The following is a 19240-nucleotide window of genomic DNA, read 5'->3' as shown; positions in this document are numbered from 1 at the left end:
TAGGACCTTCAAACCAAGAATGCATCTCAATCCTTGAGGAACCCTACTTTGACTGCTTCAGTAGACCAAAGTTGACCAGAGGTCAAACCCTAATTCAGATGAACTTTGCTGATAAGAAATGAAAATTCGAGGAAAGAAAGATCATGAAGATGGTGATGCACCCTTGATACCCAGATGAATACAAACTTCCTTGAGTGTTGAGAAAAACCCTAGTTGATGCACAATTTCCCTTGTGTTGACTGATCATTCAGATAGAACCCACAAAGTGACTTGAGTGATATCCAAACTTCTTGGAAGATAAACTCTTGGAGCTAATTCTAATTGACATGATGAAATGCAATATGAAATGTTAAATGACCTAAAATGAATGCATGAATGAGGAGGGAAAATTTGAGTTGCTACACTCCGGCTCAAATTCTGAAAAGTCAACAAACTGTGCTATGTAACCATCAAGGGAAGAAACAGACCAGACGTTATAACAGGAAGCGTCCTCATCTTGACCCAATCCCTGTATCATATGCTCAATTACTCTCGTATATTATCTAGCAAGGACTCATTGAGATGAGAGAGGTTCCGCCTGCCACTTTCCCATATTATGCAAAACACAATCCCAATGCCTCATGCGCCTTCCATGCCGGGCATATAGGAAATTCTACTGAGGATTGTTGGCCTCTCCAATCAAGAGTACAAGATCTTATTGATCAGATTGTGAATGCATTTAGTGGCGAAGATTGCTCAGATTCAGTTGCTTCTTCAGAGGAGTATCAAGGCTAGCAATATTATATTAAGACAATCATGTCTCATTTGTAATATTTTCTTGTTTGTCATATGTAGTTCATTTGTAAAACTTGTCTGGTTTTTAGATGATAATAATAATGAAATAAATGTGCATATTTTGGTTAATCCATTCGTGTTCACTCATATTTTATTTTATCAGTATCAAATTATTTGTCAAATAAAGTCAAAAGAGAATGATGCAATCGAAATATGCAAGATCGTTGCATGTATGCTTTTGAATAAGACTGTGTTGATGATGTACGACATTGTTCAAATCCCTAAACACCAAAGATATAAGAAAGTTAATCCCTAGTCAACCCCTTTGGGCCTTGGAGTAAGAGTTTCTTTCTTTAACACATAAAACCCTTATGTTTAACTAGGGGCAGGGTAATCTTCAGTTAGTTTGAACTTGCATTCAAATTTCAGCTGTATGACCCCAATTTTGACCCTAAGATCCCTCATGGTATATCACCATTTACATTGGCTTTGGGTTCACACCTTGGCATCCTCCTTACCCCTCATTTATGGGGTTTGTATTGGGATAGATCACCAAGCACATTTGATTGTATCATACTTTGTTTTTATTTGTTTACTAACCAAAATACCAAAAATATGTCTATATATGTCTTTGTGTCTTTTGTAGGTAGTGTGTGTGTCCACATATGCCCTATCAAGCTCACAACTAGGGTTTAAGACCCTCAATGCAAGGAGATAAATCCAAAAATGGTTCACATTGGTTATAGAATCATATATGGATCCCCATGTCCTTAATTTGTTAATTTGATCAAAATTTCGTCAAGAGTTTGAACTTTGTTTGCCTTAGAAGCCCTAATTCATCTGGGTATCTTGTATGACTTCCTTAGTAATTTTATTCACCAATTGGTAAAATATATCAAAGGATACTTCATCATATATCATATCAAGCATATATGATCCTCCATGAGTCCCAAAGATCAAGAGAACTTCAAGTTTGCAAGTTGGTTCAAAGAAGTTGACCAAAGAAAGTCAACTGGTCAAAACTAAGGTTCCCTGGACCCTATCTCCTACAACATTTGTCATATAAAAAAATATTCCAGGAGCAATGTTACTCCTTATTACATTACAAACAACTTTCATGTTGGCATCAAGAGCTAGTTTTTCTTGGAAAGTCATTTTTTATGGTGAAAGATTATAGGTCATTTTGTCTAAGCCCTAGTTAGGAGGTCAACTTACAAAGACTATAACTTGCTCAATTTTTATGATATGAAGTCCATCAAAATTTCATGATCAATTTCAAGAGGTATTCTACAACTTTTATTATTTGAGAAATTGCAAATTCAACTTGCAAAGGCATGCGCCAAGAGGAAACATTATAGGTCATTTTGGGCCATTACCATTTAACAAGCAATTTTCCTCAACTTCTAAAATGCATAACTCCCTCATGAAAAATCCAAATAATGTCAAATTTGTGACCAAATTGAATAGGTATGAAATATCTACAACTTTGGGGAAGGAACCATTTCCATTTGAAACACATAGCAAAAGTTATTCAAGGTGGAAGAAGTGGTTGGGACTTAGAAAGTTGTTCCCCTTAATGTCACCTTTCCAAAAGGTCCAAGATCACTTCATTTGGACAAGAATTGAGGGACTTGCGCATGGTTCCTTTGTTTGGTTTGTTTTGGCAAGTTTTGAATTCAAGTGATCATTTCTCTTTGCATGCTTACATGTGATAATTTCAGTATCTATTATGCACGAATTAGAGTAGGATTACATCATGGTTTGGGCCCAAATCAATGCCCATGCCTCCATGCACCAATGTTTCGAATTTTGTCTAAAACTTCAAAGGGTGCAAAATTGAATTCCATAGCCTATATATATCATTGCATTGCCTCAAGATCAGTACACACACATTTCCCAAGCCTTTCCAGATCATTTCTGAACCCTACACCATAGAATACCTTGAGGATTTCTTTGAAATCAAGTTTGAATTTCACCTTCTATTTTGAGATTCAAAACTCCAAGGATTCATTGCCTTTTTCATCTCAATTGGTCATTGCAAGCAAGAGGAGGAAGAACCAAGTGAATTCAAATCAAGATCAAGCCAAATTGAAGCTACCCGAAGGTGAATTTTCTCAAAGTTCTCTTCTTCGATTCTCTCTCATTTCTCAACCATTTTGCTTGATTGTTGGTTGGTTGAAGTCCTACCAATGTATGTAACAAGATTGAGTTGGTTTGAGGTTAAATTGAAGCAACTCAGTTCAGGATCCTCAAAATTCAAATCCATGTATCTTTCAATATAATTGGAATTGGAAGAAACTGAGACCAAATTCGAGCTCCTGAGCATTTTTCCTTTAAAATGATGTCCTTACTTTTTATTTTGGTGGTGTTTGATGGTGGACCAGTCCGATGAGGTCCACCGGAGAAGATGACGGAGATAGGGCTCCGGTGATGCGCTGGAACTTCCCAGGCCATCTGATCTCATATCCACGTTTTAATCCTGACCCTCCTTTTTTATTACCACGCGTGTACACGCGTTGATTCAGGCATTTGGTGGAAGCGCACGCTTGGCCATCAGATCTGCCACCTCAATTAATGAGGGAGATCTAATGGCCCTTGTTTTTTTTGAATTTTATTTTAATTTCTGAAATTTCATTTAATCCCTTTATTTTGTTTAATTCATAATAATTTCATTTTTAATCCAAAAAATATGTGACTTTCATCAAAAATCTTTAAATATTTTTCTCTTCCATATTTCAAATTCAAATTATTTTTGGGATAAATTTTGATATTTTTCATGAATTAAATGTTTTTATGCATATTTTTAATTATTTAAAAATACTTCTGACTTTCCTAAAATCATGAAATTTTTCGTCTAAGGTCCTTTGATCTTGTTTGATCTAGGATAAATCCCTTGGCCATTTATTTGGTGTTTTGAAGGGATTTGAGGTTTTGATTAAATTAAAATGCATTCTAATTCATTTTTAAATTCATTTTTTATTGAATAATTGCTTGAAAATTATGTTGAGCTATTTTTATGGTCTTGTAATGTTTGAATTTCTATTTGGGCCTTGGTCGTGGTTGATTTGACTTTTGTCTGGTCAAAACCATTAGATTTAGGGGGTTGATGAAATGTACATTTCATCTCCCAAAATGAATGGATGGTATTGATCAGATGAAATTCCTCTCATGATTAATTTGTGTTTCTACTTCCCCTTCCCTCTCCATCTTCATCCCTATTCTTTCCCAATCCTTCATTTGACCAATGATTTCTCTAATGTCTAAATGCTAGTTGGTTCATCAATGACCTTGTGTCAGATGAATCAACAAAAGTCTGACTGAGATAGGTCCTTCCCACTTTTCGTTTAGTGTGTGGTATGTTTTAGGAGTTTGATTCTTTGTACCAAATCTCTAACATGCATTAACACCTTTATTTTTATTGCCCAACCTCAGATAGTTATGACTTCTACATAAGTCTAATTACGATTGCTTAACATAGAGCTTAATTTGATCAAGAAGGCATATCATTTTAGTAAGTGATATTGTAAGTCTCCCATTCTTCATGGCATTTGTGGAGACTTGACCTTTTTTCCTTTCTTGAGAGCTAGTGGCATACTTGTTGAATTATTCAAGTTGGAGCCCTTCTCATGGATGATGTCTTGGTTCAAGGATCCATACTTGTGAATGAATGGTTGAGTGTTCTCCAAAGAATGACTTAACAAAATCAAAACTCTTCACTAACATTTGACTAACACTTGACTAACTCTTATTCATTTTTCTTTTACTTTCAAGTCATTTACTTTATGTAATTTAAATTTCAGTCATTTACCATTCATTTGCCATTTACATTTCATGCAACTTGTTTATGTTTCAGTCCTTTTCACTTTGCTCACTTGAGCCATATCTTGTGATTGTATATATTGTTTGTTTGTCCTTGTTTTTGTTTATGGTCTTAGAACCTTAAAACACCTAATAACAATAAAACCCTAAAAAATATCTTGGTGGATTGTTGGACTTGATCTTAGCTTTTGGACTTAGGATTAGGCAACATTCCATGTGCTAAAGGACTGGCCAATTCCAATATTTGAGACTGAGTCACCTCTACTTGTGCCTTCATCTGATACAAGACCTTGGATGCCTTGGATTCATCTGCTACTCTGTCTCTATGCTTAATTATTATTTTGTTATGTCTGATGTTTTGTTCTGAGTTGATGAAGGAATATTTCATCTTCTACATGGGAATATACTAAATACTACTAGCTATTGGATGGCTTGCTTGGATATTATGGCTATTTTTATTTGATGCCTTGATCTTCACATAATTCTTGGATATTGCTTATTGCATATGATTGTTGCTTGCTAGAGTCCAAGGGAAATGAGTTTCTATATGACATTCTTGTCTGTTGCATCCCATTGGTCAGATCTTTTCAACTCTTAAATTTTAATTTTTGCTTAGGATAGTCCCTTCATCTCCTCCCACTTCTTAAATTTCAAAACTTCTCCCTCTTTTCAAACACTTTCTTTGCTTGTGTTTTCCAACTTAGGCATTTTTTAATGATTAGAAACTTTGGCCTTATGCTAATGAATTTAAAAATCATTTATTAATCAAATTTGTAAATGAACTTGACCATATTGACCTTAATTTCAAAAGGACAAAAATAACTAACAACCCCATTCAAATATTTGGCCTTTTGGGCCTTCTTGTTAAACTTTTGTTAAAATCAATCCACCAACTTCCTTGAAATTTTTATCATGAACTACGAGGTTTTGATCCCTCATTTTTATGTTGGTATGTAGGCACAAGACCGAAGGTCTTGTAAAACACATAAATATAATCAACGAATTCTTTTCTCATCCCTCCACTCTATATTTTATCATACATCATTTTGACCAAATCACTTGCACACAAAAAAGGGCTCCCTAGGAGTACCTAGGACACTTTGGGTGCTAACACCTTCCCTGTGCATAACCAACCCCCTTACTTGTAATCTTTGACATTTTATTAGTTTTTATTTGAAAAATTCTTATCTTTGGGTTTTGTTCGTACTTTTGCCCTTTTCCTTTGGAAACAATAAAAGCGCGGTGGCGACTCTAGTTTTATTGACGTCAAGTTTATCCAATAGCTTGATGGTCGGGAACTTACCGCTACAATTTCAGAATGAGAATACCTCGTCAAGTGACCAGTCATATCATATCCCTCTCAAGAGGATGGAATCAAAATTTCAAAATGGTTATCCCTTATCCACGAAAGGAGTGAGATAGTCACGACCCTTGTAACAAATCGAGAAAGCAATATCACAGGATTTGCTCTAGTACAAAGAGAAAAGATGAAACAAAATGAAAAAATCAAAAGCAAAGAAAAAGCCTACTAATTCAAAATCTTGAAAACGAGATTGACTTAGGCAAAAGTTAGGGCATCCCGATGGGCTGCAGACCCAAAGGATCAGCCTAGCCAAAAATAAGGGTAAACAAAATAAAAGAACAAGAGGATCAATATCAAACTCCTCAGCAAAAGCAAATCTCTTTGACTATAAAAAAAGCAAAAGGTGAGTGTCTATCTCTCTAAATTCTCATGGGTTCCTTAACCATCATTGCCGATATTCAAAATCTTTTCTAAAAGATGAATACTTTCTTTAAGCTAACTGAACGTAGGATTTGAGAATATCACGGAGAATGGACGGGTTAGAATAGGTCTTGAGCCTTATATCCTTTCTTTCTAAAACCATGAACCAGACCACATTACAACCTCAAAAGACCTAATTGAAGCAGGGTCTATTTCGAAAGCATACTATGGTAAGATCGCGTTAAGCTGACTCCTAAAGATTTGCTTGTCATTTGTATTGATACTGATATAACATCTAATCAGTGATTCATTCACTAGATGTATTAATCTTAGTGAACACACTTGAGTTTTCAAAACTTGAAATAGCATGAAATTACAGTTATCATTTTCAAAATGAGCATTTTGCATGCGAACAGTCATTTGACATCAAGGAAGCTTACACAATGGGAAGATTGAACAAATTCCTGATATCCCACAGCTCAAATCTCTTCAAGAGTCCGTCAATCTGGGGAAACCACTCCGAGATTCTATAAATCTCTCTGAATTAGCCGGATAAGGGCAAACTTACTTCAAGGCTCATATTGGGGCAGGCCACCTCAAGAGCACGAGAAGTCAGTCACTCTCAAGATGGCTAATTAAGGGAATACAGACACTGGGGTAAGCCAATTTAAGATCCTCAGCTGACGAGACTACTCCACGGCTGGTAACTGGGATAGATGGTGCATATACCTAGTATATTGGTGTAGAGGCATGCTACACAGTTACAAACTTTCTCCATGTTTCAGATCAAATTCAGAGGTGTTACAACAGCTATTGAGCTTGAAGTAGGTGTCAGAGAATCATGTCAGTATAACCTTACTCTAGCCTAGAATTCCCACCGCCCTCTATATGAGCATCCGACTTAGCCATTTCATAAATCATTATCATGCATAATCATGTCTTTCACTCATGCATATCATTCATAAAGCATAACATGAAACCGTGCAAACAAGAAAGGCCCAAAATCCAGTTTGTTGACTAACCCAAAGCCCAACCTTTGTTTGGAAAACCACAAAACTCTCATTTCATTACATCCACTCTCGATGGGATTTTTTTTTGGACACGTTAGTATTGGATCCTCTTCAACCTTGAATATTTGAAAAGTTGTCGCAATCCATGTCAGGTTCGAGAAGATTAAATAGGGGCAACTGTTGTACCCCAAAATTTGCCCTCCCTTTTTGCTCTTCATCTAACCTTTCATTTGAGATTCATCTATACTCATTCATATGCATCCTTCATTCATGATCAACATTTGCTACCAAGCATCATAGGTTCAATGATTTTGATTGATTAAGACAATGGCTTTGCTTGAGGATTATGGTTTTCCTCATCAGATAGGTTGAAACCCTAATGGATGGATCCTTTGGAACCTCAACTTATGAGGCCTACATCTTGACATTCATTTGGGCATCCTGACCCCAATTCTTCACTATACTCCTATAGGATCTTATTTCTTAACTTTTTGTACATCTGAATTGACTTCCAAGTCCTAATTATGGGCTCATGGTTTGAGATGTTATTTGAGGAGCTTTGGGTGTGGTTTGAAACCCTAATCAGGGATAGTTGATACATGAGTTCCATGTTGGTTGACTTTTGGGTTAGGGATTCACCAAAACCCTAGCTATTGGTCTTTGAAGTTCACCAATCATGTTGGCCTGCTTTGAGGGAGTGGAAAACCTAGTTGTGGTTCATGACATTGGTGCATCATTTGGGTTGATTACCCACTTGGTTTGTGGCTTTTAGTTATGAATTGGCACTTTGATCTTTGACCTAGTTAAATCCTAGTTCATGGTTCCATATGATGGGTTTAAGATAGGCTTGTATTCATGTTCCATTCATATTCCATTCAATGATTATATGTTTTCATGGTCATCACTTAACCCAAGTCTCATTTCATTCACATTTCATTCATTATTTTCATGGTGTGCCAAGGTCCATTCATGATTTCATTAACAGTACCATTAATTCAATTCCATTGTTCATTTGTTCAAGGCACTCCATTGATCCCATGTTACATTTGTTTCAGTCAATGTTTTAGGAGACATCTAAGTTCTTTAAGTCATTTTTTTCATGGGGAAAGGGGGTCATTTGGTTTCATTCTATTCCAATTTTTTCATTAGAGCATGTGACTAAGGAACACACTTCATTCATTGGATTACATTGACATATGCATTGCATTAGAAATATTATAAGGAAAATTATATTTTTGCATAAGTTGACTTTTGGTCAACCAGTTGAGCAAAGTCAACAAACCAATTGGCATCCATTACACCCATCTCATACAAACATTCCATATATTTCATACCAAGAAAATTAAAGTTTGATTTGATTTTGAGTCATAAGCTTGGATTACATCACATAATTTGAACCTGAATCACAAATGAAGTTTTATTACAAGAACATAAGTAAATACGTACCATTGGATCACATGAATCATTTTTACAATATTGATACATCACATATATAATGATGGAAGGCTATGTGTTTGTATTGAGTTTTCATTATCAGCCATCATTATCCTTGTGACAAAATTCTCAAGCATCTATATTGCCTTTAAATTTCACGACCATGTGTTGTACCCCAAAATTTGCCCTCTTTTTTCCATAGTTTTTATCCAACCACTTGACTTGGGGATCAGTTGCATACATTAATAACTCATGCATATGCATCATTCATTCCATTAGGGGATCACCATAGATTCAAAATTCTTGGCTTGTGGAGCTAGGGTTTGTAAAGTGTGATTTGGATTTTCATCAAAGCATAGGGGACGTGAAACCCTGATTTCTTGATGGTGGAGGTATGGATTCAACAAGGGGTTACCTAAGCAATCCGCAGGGGTCTTCAAAACCCTAGCTCTTGATGGTATGATAATGGGATCCTTTGGAGCTTTAATAGGCCTTGTCTTGGCCATCAAAACCCTAATGAAGGCTCATACATTGGAAGAGTTATTGTGGAAGCATAAGGTTTGGTTCAAAGGACTTGCTTGAGGGGTAGGCCTCATGGAAACCCTAATCAAGGAGGGAATGGTCTTGATGGACTTTGTGGCTTGACCTTCCATTTGTTGACATCCAAAACCCTAATTTCACCCACTTTTCACCCATTGATTGATTGGTATCATCTTGATCCTTGTCCTTTTGTCTTGGCTCAAGCCTATGGTCTCATAGCTTCCATGCTTGGCTCCACCCTTGTTATTTCACTTGATCACTTCAAGCACTTGGTCCATGTTAGTTTGGTTTCACTTGGTCATTGGTCTTGAATTCAATCCATCTTAGTCTCAATGTCTTGTTGTTTTATACATGGTGGTGCATTCATGGGTTTGTCAGTCCAAACAACTAAAACATATTATATCATAATCCAATTGGAGATTATGTCTACTAATTCATGGATGGGGTGTCATTCAAGCCTTAACCTTACAACATCAAGTCATAGCTTTGTTCATAAACCATGTTAACAGGTTCATACCATTCATAAGCCAAGTCATGATCATCTCATTCCAAATTCAAGCATACATGTACAAATAAAAAATAATTTGAAAACCACTTTCAACCCATTTTCAATCCAATTCATTCAAAACATACCAAGCTCATTCATTACATGGTCATAAAATATCCAAAATATGAAAAAATTACAAAATTAGGAAGGTTAACCAAATGTTGACTTTAGTCAACAGTTGACTTTTTGGTCAACTTTGACCAAAGTCAACCAAAGTCCCCAAAAACCTAAATTCCCATCTTAAACTCTAATCCATCATTCCATTGTTCATGCTTGCTTGATTCCATCATGATTTCTTCATTTGCTAGTTTATCTTTGACCAACCATGTTCATGTACATGCCATGACTACAAAGTCAATCAATATCATTACCATACAAACTAACATGTTTTCATGAACTTAAAACAAAAACAAATTAGCACATTGCTTTTGATTCTAAAACATAAGTAAACCATAGAGCCCACTCATCCAAACATGGCTTCATGACATGACCATTACAAGTCCAAGAACCCTCACTTAACCACTGTCCAAGTTCAAGGCAGATCTGACATCAAGTAACTACACACACATAAATTGACAGCATTGTTTTACCTGCCAGGTTCATACCAATTGGAACATGTTACAGAACCATGTCCAAACCATTGGAACTGACAATATAACATGCTTGCACCTGCATCAACTTAGACATGAGTAGATTAAGTGTAACACACATCAATCTACCAATAAATGCACCTTGAACCTAGTAGTTACCTCAATACAATGATATGTAAACCTTACCTTGCATATTTGTTCCATGAACATCTTGCAATGCAAAATCCACAATTGGACTGCATCATGCCAACATACCACAAACCTGTTTCAAATTCGAGCGAAACAAGGTAGTCCTGCAACATGATGCAAACCAGGACCATTGTATGGATCATCAGCCAACAGTTTACCTGCAAGAATACCAATCAATCCATACTTCTTGACCAATCCAAGTCCAAGAATACCTTGCAATAAAGCCCTACAACAAGACCAGGCAACACCACATCGATTGGCTAGGATCCATCATTTGTTATGCAGCATGAGTACCAGATTTTGCAATTCCCTTCTTGGATCAGTTTGAAGTACATCACCTGCAGTAGTGGAGTAGAACATCAGCCTGCAGCAGAACCACCATGAGCTTGCAGCCACAATCCCATCCAATCCTAGACTAGAAGCTCATGGAAAACAGCACCAGTACATAAGCCCAAATCCTGCAGCAAACAAAGTTATGCAAACTGCCTGCATCAAGTCACACACCATGAGATACATGCCAACAGGGCCTCAAAATTTGTAAGGCATTATAAGCCAGCAACATTGTTCCAAAGTTTGCAATACCATGTCACACTATGTGTTGTCTTGCTACAAAGCCAGTACAGAAATATGCAGCCATGAGGAGCCAACCACTGCAGTATGACAATGGACCTGCAAACCACAACATGTATACAGTAGTTCATCACAAATCCTGCCAAAAGATCATTTGTTCATACATGTATCAGTGCCAAATAACAACCTCATGCAACAATGTGATGCTTGCATCAAGCCACTAAAACCTGTCATCAAGCAATGCCACCAACAGTTTCACAAACCAACACAATGGACTTGCAATGAATTTGCTTGTGTTGCAACAATGTACATTGGTCATGACATTACACCAAACTGAATACAAGTTCTGCACCACAAAACCCATAAAACAATGTCTAAACAAGTCACAACAATCCAATGCAGTTCAAAGGAAACAAAAGCAAGCATATGCAAAACAGTAGAGACCTAAATCTGTATGGGCTTGAAATGTATAACAACCAAACTAATAACATAACACTTGCCTAATCCAATTCACTAACCAAGTGGGAACCTGTTCTATAAGTCACTAACCAAGTTGCAAGGCCAACCCCAATCCTAATGTAACCTGCAATAGCCAGCCAGAAGCATAATTGGATTTAACACTCAATGAGCTAACCAACTAATTTGGATTCATTAACTAACTCCCTAACTAACTGAGTTTGGAGTTAACTCAGTGAGTTCATTATAACCAACTCCAAACCTCACCTAACATACTCCAAGCCAATTCCCAAACCTATCTCTAATCCAAACCTAATGCCTATTTAATCATGATCATCATCATCATTTCAACACTTCTCTTCTTGGCACCTTCACTCTGAACTCATTGCAAGCACTCACTCCCTCAATCAAAGCTCTTTTTCTCACATAAGCCATTAAAGCTTCATATTGAAGCTTCAATTTGCTTGAGCTAAACTTCATAGAGACGATATCCCTCACTGTTCGTTCACTCTCAATTTCCAGAAGAAGAAGAAAGAAGGAAGATGAGAGAGTGATATGTACCAAAGAAAGCAAAGAAAAGGAATCATAAACTCACTTGACGTATTTCCAACCTCCTTCTCCGGTGAGTAATTCTCTAACCATTTCCTTTTCATGTTTCCTGGTTACTAAATTGTAGAATCTAGGGAGAGGAATCCAAGCCCTAAGTTTGTAGGTGTTAATTCTTCATAGTCTTCATTTGATTTGCTTAAAACTACCTAGGGTTCTTCAAGTAGAAGCCTTCGATTCAGCTTATCCAGTGAGAATCCTCCCAATCCGCTCCCAAATCCGTCACCAGTGCAGTATTGCGCACCAGATGGTGACCTCCACCTTGGTTCAGGCAAACCACCATCGCCGGAGGCAACCGCCGGCACGGTGTCCCACGGTGGCTGGCCGGTGAAGTAGGTTGTGAGTGAGAGAGAATTAGCGCGTGCCTGAGCATTTTTCAAATTCTTGTTGACTTGTCCAGGTCAACGGTAGCCTTGGATTATTTCTAATGGGCTTAATGCCATCAAAGCCCAATGACTTCAGATTCACACACCAATATCCCACATACACCCCCCAGTAGACAATGGACAATGTAATGTTTGGCTTAACCAAAAGCCCGTATTTGATCTGTTATTTATCACCCTGTTTCATGGGTGCACCCCATGTGGCCAATAATGTTTCAGCATTGGGCTTGGCTGAAGCCCACACATCAAAATTCAGATTTTCAACCCCTTTTCATGAGTTACACCCCTCCTAGCCCATACATTAATATTGTTTTATTTGTTTCCTAATTGATTTCTAGCCATATTAATTAGCTTAATTAGCTAGCTTAGGTTAATTAGATTAATATTGTAATTAGGTTTTAGAATCTTGATTTTTAGAACCCTAGGTTGATAATTAGAATTAGTTAGAAATAATTAGGTTTTTTTAGAATTTAAGTAATTTCTATACAAATGGATTAAGATCAAGCTTTAGGATTTAATCAACTTTAGGACATAGTTAGACATTGACTAGAATTCAATTTATGCTAATATTTGGACATATTTTGTAAATGACCATTTTGCCCTTTAGGGATAATTTTGGGCATTTTATCCATTTTTATAACATGATCCCTTAGGACTAGAACTTGACATTAGGATTTAATCAGTTCCTAACAATTGTATGCTCCCTTAGGGCTTGTACCTAGAATTTTTTTATCAAGGCTTTGATTAACATGCACATGCTCCCCTAGGATTTTAACATAGGTTTTTAATCAGCTTTATTCAACCAATGCATGATCCCTTAGGATAGTTTATAAAAATTACTAACTTCTAGATTAGGATTAACCTAGTTTCCTAAACCAAAATAAACCCATGATTAAAAGCAATTTTGATCAATTAAATCCTTTGAACTTGAATAATCCCACAGTCTAATTTGAGTGGCCAAAGTACCCTTAGTCACTTAATAAGACTTTTCTTCTAAGTTGTGGAGCTCGAAGCCTCAAGTCAAGATCTTCAATCAAGGAAATCCTCAATCATACCAAGCAACGGATTATATAAGCATATCAAAGGTAGCATATTCAAGAGCTTGTTAAATCAAAGTTAGAATTGCGTGACATGGGCCTTAAGCAATAGAGAATGAGTGGGACTGGAGTATTCCTACCCCCATTCCGAGTATCTTTGGGTATGGGATGTATGACCCAACGCTCATCGTATTCACCTCTATTCATAGACTTTAGCACTATTCTAATCATACGATTGACAAGTCTCTCTCTCTCTCTCTTCACAAAGCAATACAACGAAGCGAGGACTACATCAACAACTTCTCAATCATGAATCAAGTTGTACGACACGAGCCTTAAGTAATAGAGAAGGAGAGGGACTGGAGTATTCCTACCCCCATTTTGAATATCTTTGGGTATGGGACGTATGACCCAACGCTCATCGTATTCACCTCTATTGATAGAATTTAGTGCGATTTGAATTGAACAATTGATAAAGTCTTCATCAACATAAGAAACAACTACAAAGATTCTCCTCTCTCCACATGAAAGTTAAGACGAGAATTACATGCCATGAACCTTAAGTAGTAAAGAAGGAATGAGACAAGAGCTTTCCTACACTCATTCTAGATATCATTGGGTGCGAGATGTTTGGCTCGTTGCTTATTGTATCCACCTTTACTCATAGACTTTAGTGTGATTCTTATCAAGTAACTATCAAGTTTATTCCATTCTTTCATTCAATTATTCTTTTGCCTCCAATCATCTTACTTTTGGACCTAGTGGGTTGAACTATGAAAGCTCTGATTTCCTTATTGCACTATAAGGATACGTAGGCAGGAGAATTCAGATTCTTTGCGAGTTATCTTATTTATCAATCTACCTTATCTATTCCTACCCTATTTATCAATAAATCATTCTTCATTCATTCAATCTATACCATCTTTTTGAGATCAATCATATTTCTCCTTGGACTCCTTGTCTATCCTTGTGAGCCCCCGTTGCTTAGACAAATGTCCTTTCTCTCTATTCTCATAGTTCCGAACTATGATTTCTATGACTTTCTCATTGCATGATGAGAATACGTAGGCACGAGGGTGTGAATCCTTGGCGAGCATACTTCTAATCATTCCCCTTCCGCCTTAGGGCACCATTCATATCTTTCATAATCCAGTATCTACCTTCGATCATAATTCGTTCACCCAGTGACATATTATTCCTTTGACATCGAAATACACTTTTTGTGGGATTCCATATACATCCTTTTAGGACACCTAATGTAGTCCGCCTTTCTACCTAGAGTTGTTTGGGCTACAACCTCAAACATTTAATTCCTTCCTTTTTTGGCTAAACACCCTATAGTGGCGGCCTGCTGGTCCACATATCGGTTAAAGTTATTTCCCTTTATGGTACGAATCTCATTTCTATTATGGAGTCCAAGACACTTTCACCTTTCGATCTCAAATAATACTTCTCAAGTCACTTATTTCCAAAGATTAAATTTTGTGACTTCAGTCACTTCATTCCATTCATCTCCGCGATACACTCATATTCTACCTTCCCTCACTCCATGTGATATACCTATTCTTTGAGCCAAATACACTTCTTCTTTGTGCTCCTTCTTGCATCACCTTGTGAATCAAGAGATGTTTGGGATTGTGCCCAAACACCTATTTCTTCGTCTTTTAGGCTATACCCTATAGTGGCGACCTGCTGGTCCACATATTGGTAATAGCCACCTTACTCTTGGGTTCATATTTTTACCCTTGTTGGAGTTCAAAACACTATTATTTGGTTCAGACCATACTTTGATCACACTTCTTTCCACCTCCCGCCTCTAGTTCCTTCAACTACGAAGCTCTGAATTCCTCATTGCACTATGAGGATACGTAGGCATGAGGGCCCCAATCCTCACCGAGCACTTTATCTATTTTCTTTCCTTTTCCCATTATTTTGTGAGTAATTTTTAGATAACACCTATTCGAGCGAGAACAATCAAAACGGTTCCCATGGAGTACCATGGATATTTAGGGTGCTAATACCTTCCCCTTTCATAACCAGCTTCCTTACCGAGTATATCTCTTTCCCCCGAGTTTTATCGATGTTTTCCCTTTCCTTCTGGAATAAATAAAGTTCGATGGCGACTTTGTTGTATGTTCGAGCGTGCGATACGTTCGGGTATATTTCTGCTAGCTTCAATTGGGGACTCTGTTGGGGAGTCCTTGCTTTGCCAGGTAGGAGTTGAGCCCAGTCTTGATTGCTTATCTGTTAGTTTAGGGGCTTACCTTTATAGATTTACTCGCTTTATTTATCGCATTTACTTTATTGTTCTAGATATTGTTATGAGTATTATTTGTTATGCTGTTGTTGGGATGGGATAGACTACATGAGAGGAAAACTTTATAACTGAGCTTAGTATACAGATAGGCTAGACGCGTGGATAGTCGTGTATGTCTGTGTTTTGCATGTTGGGTTGTCACGAGAACCACACCCAGACTAGATTCACTTGGAAGTACTTTTGTCTTGTGAGTATTCACTACGGTAGGGTATTTCCATTTCAAGTCGATGACTTTGGGGACCTTCTAGGGACCACCTTGAAGCATAGTCCACACCTGTGAGGGGGATATGGGTTTTTATTGCAGGAAGCCATAAACTCTACCTACCTTGATATTCATGTTGCAAGTGGCATATACATATAATTCAAATCATATCAGAATTTTGAATCTGCGTGACTTATATCATTCCATCATTACATTATCATTCATCATGACAAAATTTTGCATATGCATTTCTGTTCCAGGAATCCAAGAGACTAGTTTGTTGACTAAGCATTCGAGACAAAGCATGAATTCCGAGAGGAGAAACATTCGCGGTTACAAGTTCGTGGAACCTCAGCTGGCTGTTTTGAGAAGATTGGGGGCGCGTCTAGTTCTTGGAAACAAAGATGACTTCAAGACATCTTATGGCAACCTTTTGGGAATCCTGAACACCGAAGTCAATACCACTGTTGTGCATACTCTGGTGCAATTCTACGATCCTCCGCTGAGATGTTTTACATTCCAAGATTACAAGTTGGCACCCATATTGGAAGAGTATTCACACATTCCGGGTATTAGGATCAAGAACCAAGTGCCTTATGTTCGCACTAAGGAACTCCCGAAATATCAAGTCCTTGTTGAAGCTCTCCACATAGGGAAGAAGGAAGTGGAGCTGAACATGAAACCTAAGGGTGGAATTCATGGCTTCACCTCAAAGTTTCTAGTAGATAAAGCTATTGCCTTCTCCGAAGCTGGGAGTTGGACGACCTTTAACGCCAGTCTAGCTCTACTAATCTACTAGATCGTATTATTTCCAAACATGGAAGAATTCGTGGATCTGGCTGCTATTCACATCTTTCTAACTCAGAACCCTATTCCCACTCTTCTTGCTGATACTTACTACTCCATCCATGTGAGGACCCAAAAGTAGAAAAGAACCATCGTCTACTGTACTCCTTTGCTGTATAGATGGTTTATTTTGAATCTACCCAGCAAAGGCCCTTTCATTGAAAACAAAGACAACTTGAAGTGGTCCCAGCGGATCATGTCCTTGAACACCGAAGACATCTCCTGGTATTCTCGAATCTACGACAGCCTCAAACTCATCCTCAACTATGGTGATTTTCCTAATGTACCTCTTCTTGATACGAAAGGGGGAATCAATTACAATCCGAGGTTGACATTACAAGAGTTGGGATACCCCATGGTAGATAAGCCTGATCTCAAGAGTGTAGAAGGTTTCGTCTTGTATGAAGGGGTTGAAGATCCAGAATTAGTCAAGAAGATCGTCAAGGATTGGGGAGTAATTTGTCCTCAAGGGAGAGCAGAAATGAGTAAGAAGAATCGCATTTCCAAGGAAGCTTACACCAAATGGGTAATGTAGCGGGGTATTCGTTACCATTAGAGATATTGACTAAATCCAAGGTAAATCATACAAGTCGAGTCGCCACCGCACTTCTATTTATCCAAAGGAATGGTTAGAAAGCGAACAAAAACCTAAAAGTTTTAACAAAAACTAGTAAAAGAGAGTCAGAGATCTGGGTAAGGGGGTTGGTTATGCAATGGGAAGGTGTTAGGCACCCAAAACATCCTAGGTACTCCTAGAGAGCCCTTTTCACATTTGTTGTAAGGTTGGTATTTTGTGACAATTTGTTTGTGCAAACATGATTGAAGAGATGAGAAGAGAATATACAAGTTATTTACATTTTGTGTTTGAATGGATGAACCCATTGCCTATGTACCATCTTAAAAAGATTAGGATCAAAACCTCGTAGTTCAGGGTAAAAATCTCAAAAAAACAAGTTGGTGAATTGATTGGTCCAAAAACCTTAAGGTCTTTTGTTATCCAAGGGAGAAAACTCAACCTAAAACCACAAATCCACCATGTGAGGATAGCTTCAACATGCTAGTGAGGGGTTAACCCTATAATAAGCATGGAAGACTCATTGTCCACTACTAAGGATATAGGTGAGTATTACATCTACCTCAAGGATAACTCAAACCTAATAGCTAAAGGTTATGAAAAAAAGATTAGGAAAGTGGCCATTGAAACCACAAAAAGATATTTGAATGGGTTGTATTTACCAATGAAAAGTATTTGCAAAATGGTCAAAGTTGACTTAAAGATTCAATTCAAAATAAGTGATATGAAAAGAAATTTTGAAAATCAAAAGCATAAGGCTTAGGTTTCTAATGTTGAAAACAAATGTTAAATGTTTGCACAAAAGTTTTGGCTTGGGTTAGAGTGGAGAGAAGAAGAAGAATGGCTAAATCCTAAACATACAAGAGGTGAGGGAATAAGAAACAAAACCACAATGGAGTTCCTCTCTTGAGATCATATTGATGATCCAAGTAGCTCCCATCCTTTGGAATAAGCAATCACAATAATGGTAAACTCAAGCAATCAACAATCAAAGAATCCTTGGATAAGGCTCCTCAAGGTCTCTTGGATCTTTCTCTTAGAAGCTCATGGTAAGGGTTCTTCAATTTGGATCAAGTTAGAATCCCTAGCACAAGGAAACACACACATCAAAAGGTTCTATGATCAATCAAAGAATGGACAAGAGGGAGTTTAGAATATGGTCCTTTCAAAGTTCATCCTTAAGCTTTAAGCATTCTAAAGGCAGGAGGCCTAGTTGCTCTTTGACATTTATAGCATTCTAAAGGCCAAATGCCTAGTTGCTCTTCAAACTCCATTTGCTTGGGAAAGTCCTAAAGTCTAAGTCCATTTTGTCCAATTCTTTGTATTTGATTCACAAGAAACAAACTAACACAAGCACAGAAGATATATACACAATTATATACCCAAGTGGGCCAAAAGGCAAATGGCATTAACATAAACATGTGCTCCAATGAGCAAAGGAAAAAGCAAATGAGTAATATGTGCAAGAATGGTAAATTGCATAAAAGTAAAGGGCATAAAGTAAATGTTAGTTGTTAGTGGTTAATAGTTAGTGTGCCATAAGGCAAATTTAGCGCTATGTTAAGCAATCGTAATTGGACTTATGTAGAAGTCACAACTATCTGAGGCCGGTCAATAATAATG

This window comes from Lathyrus oleraceus, chromosome 3 (assembly GCF_024323335.1).
Source record: "Lathyrus oleraceus cultivar Zhongwan6 chromosome 3, CAAS_Psat_ZW6_1.0, whole genome shotgun sequence".
Lineage (NCBI taxonomy): Eukaryota > Viridiplantae > Streptophyta > Magnoliopsida > Fabales > Fabaceae > Lathyrus > Lathyrus oleraceus.
This window is presented reverse-complemented; position numbering follows the sequence as displayed.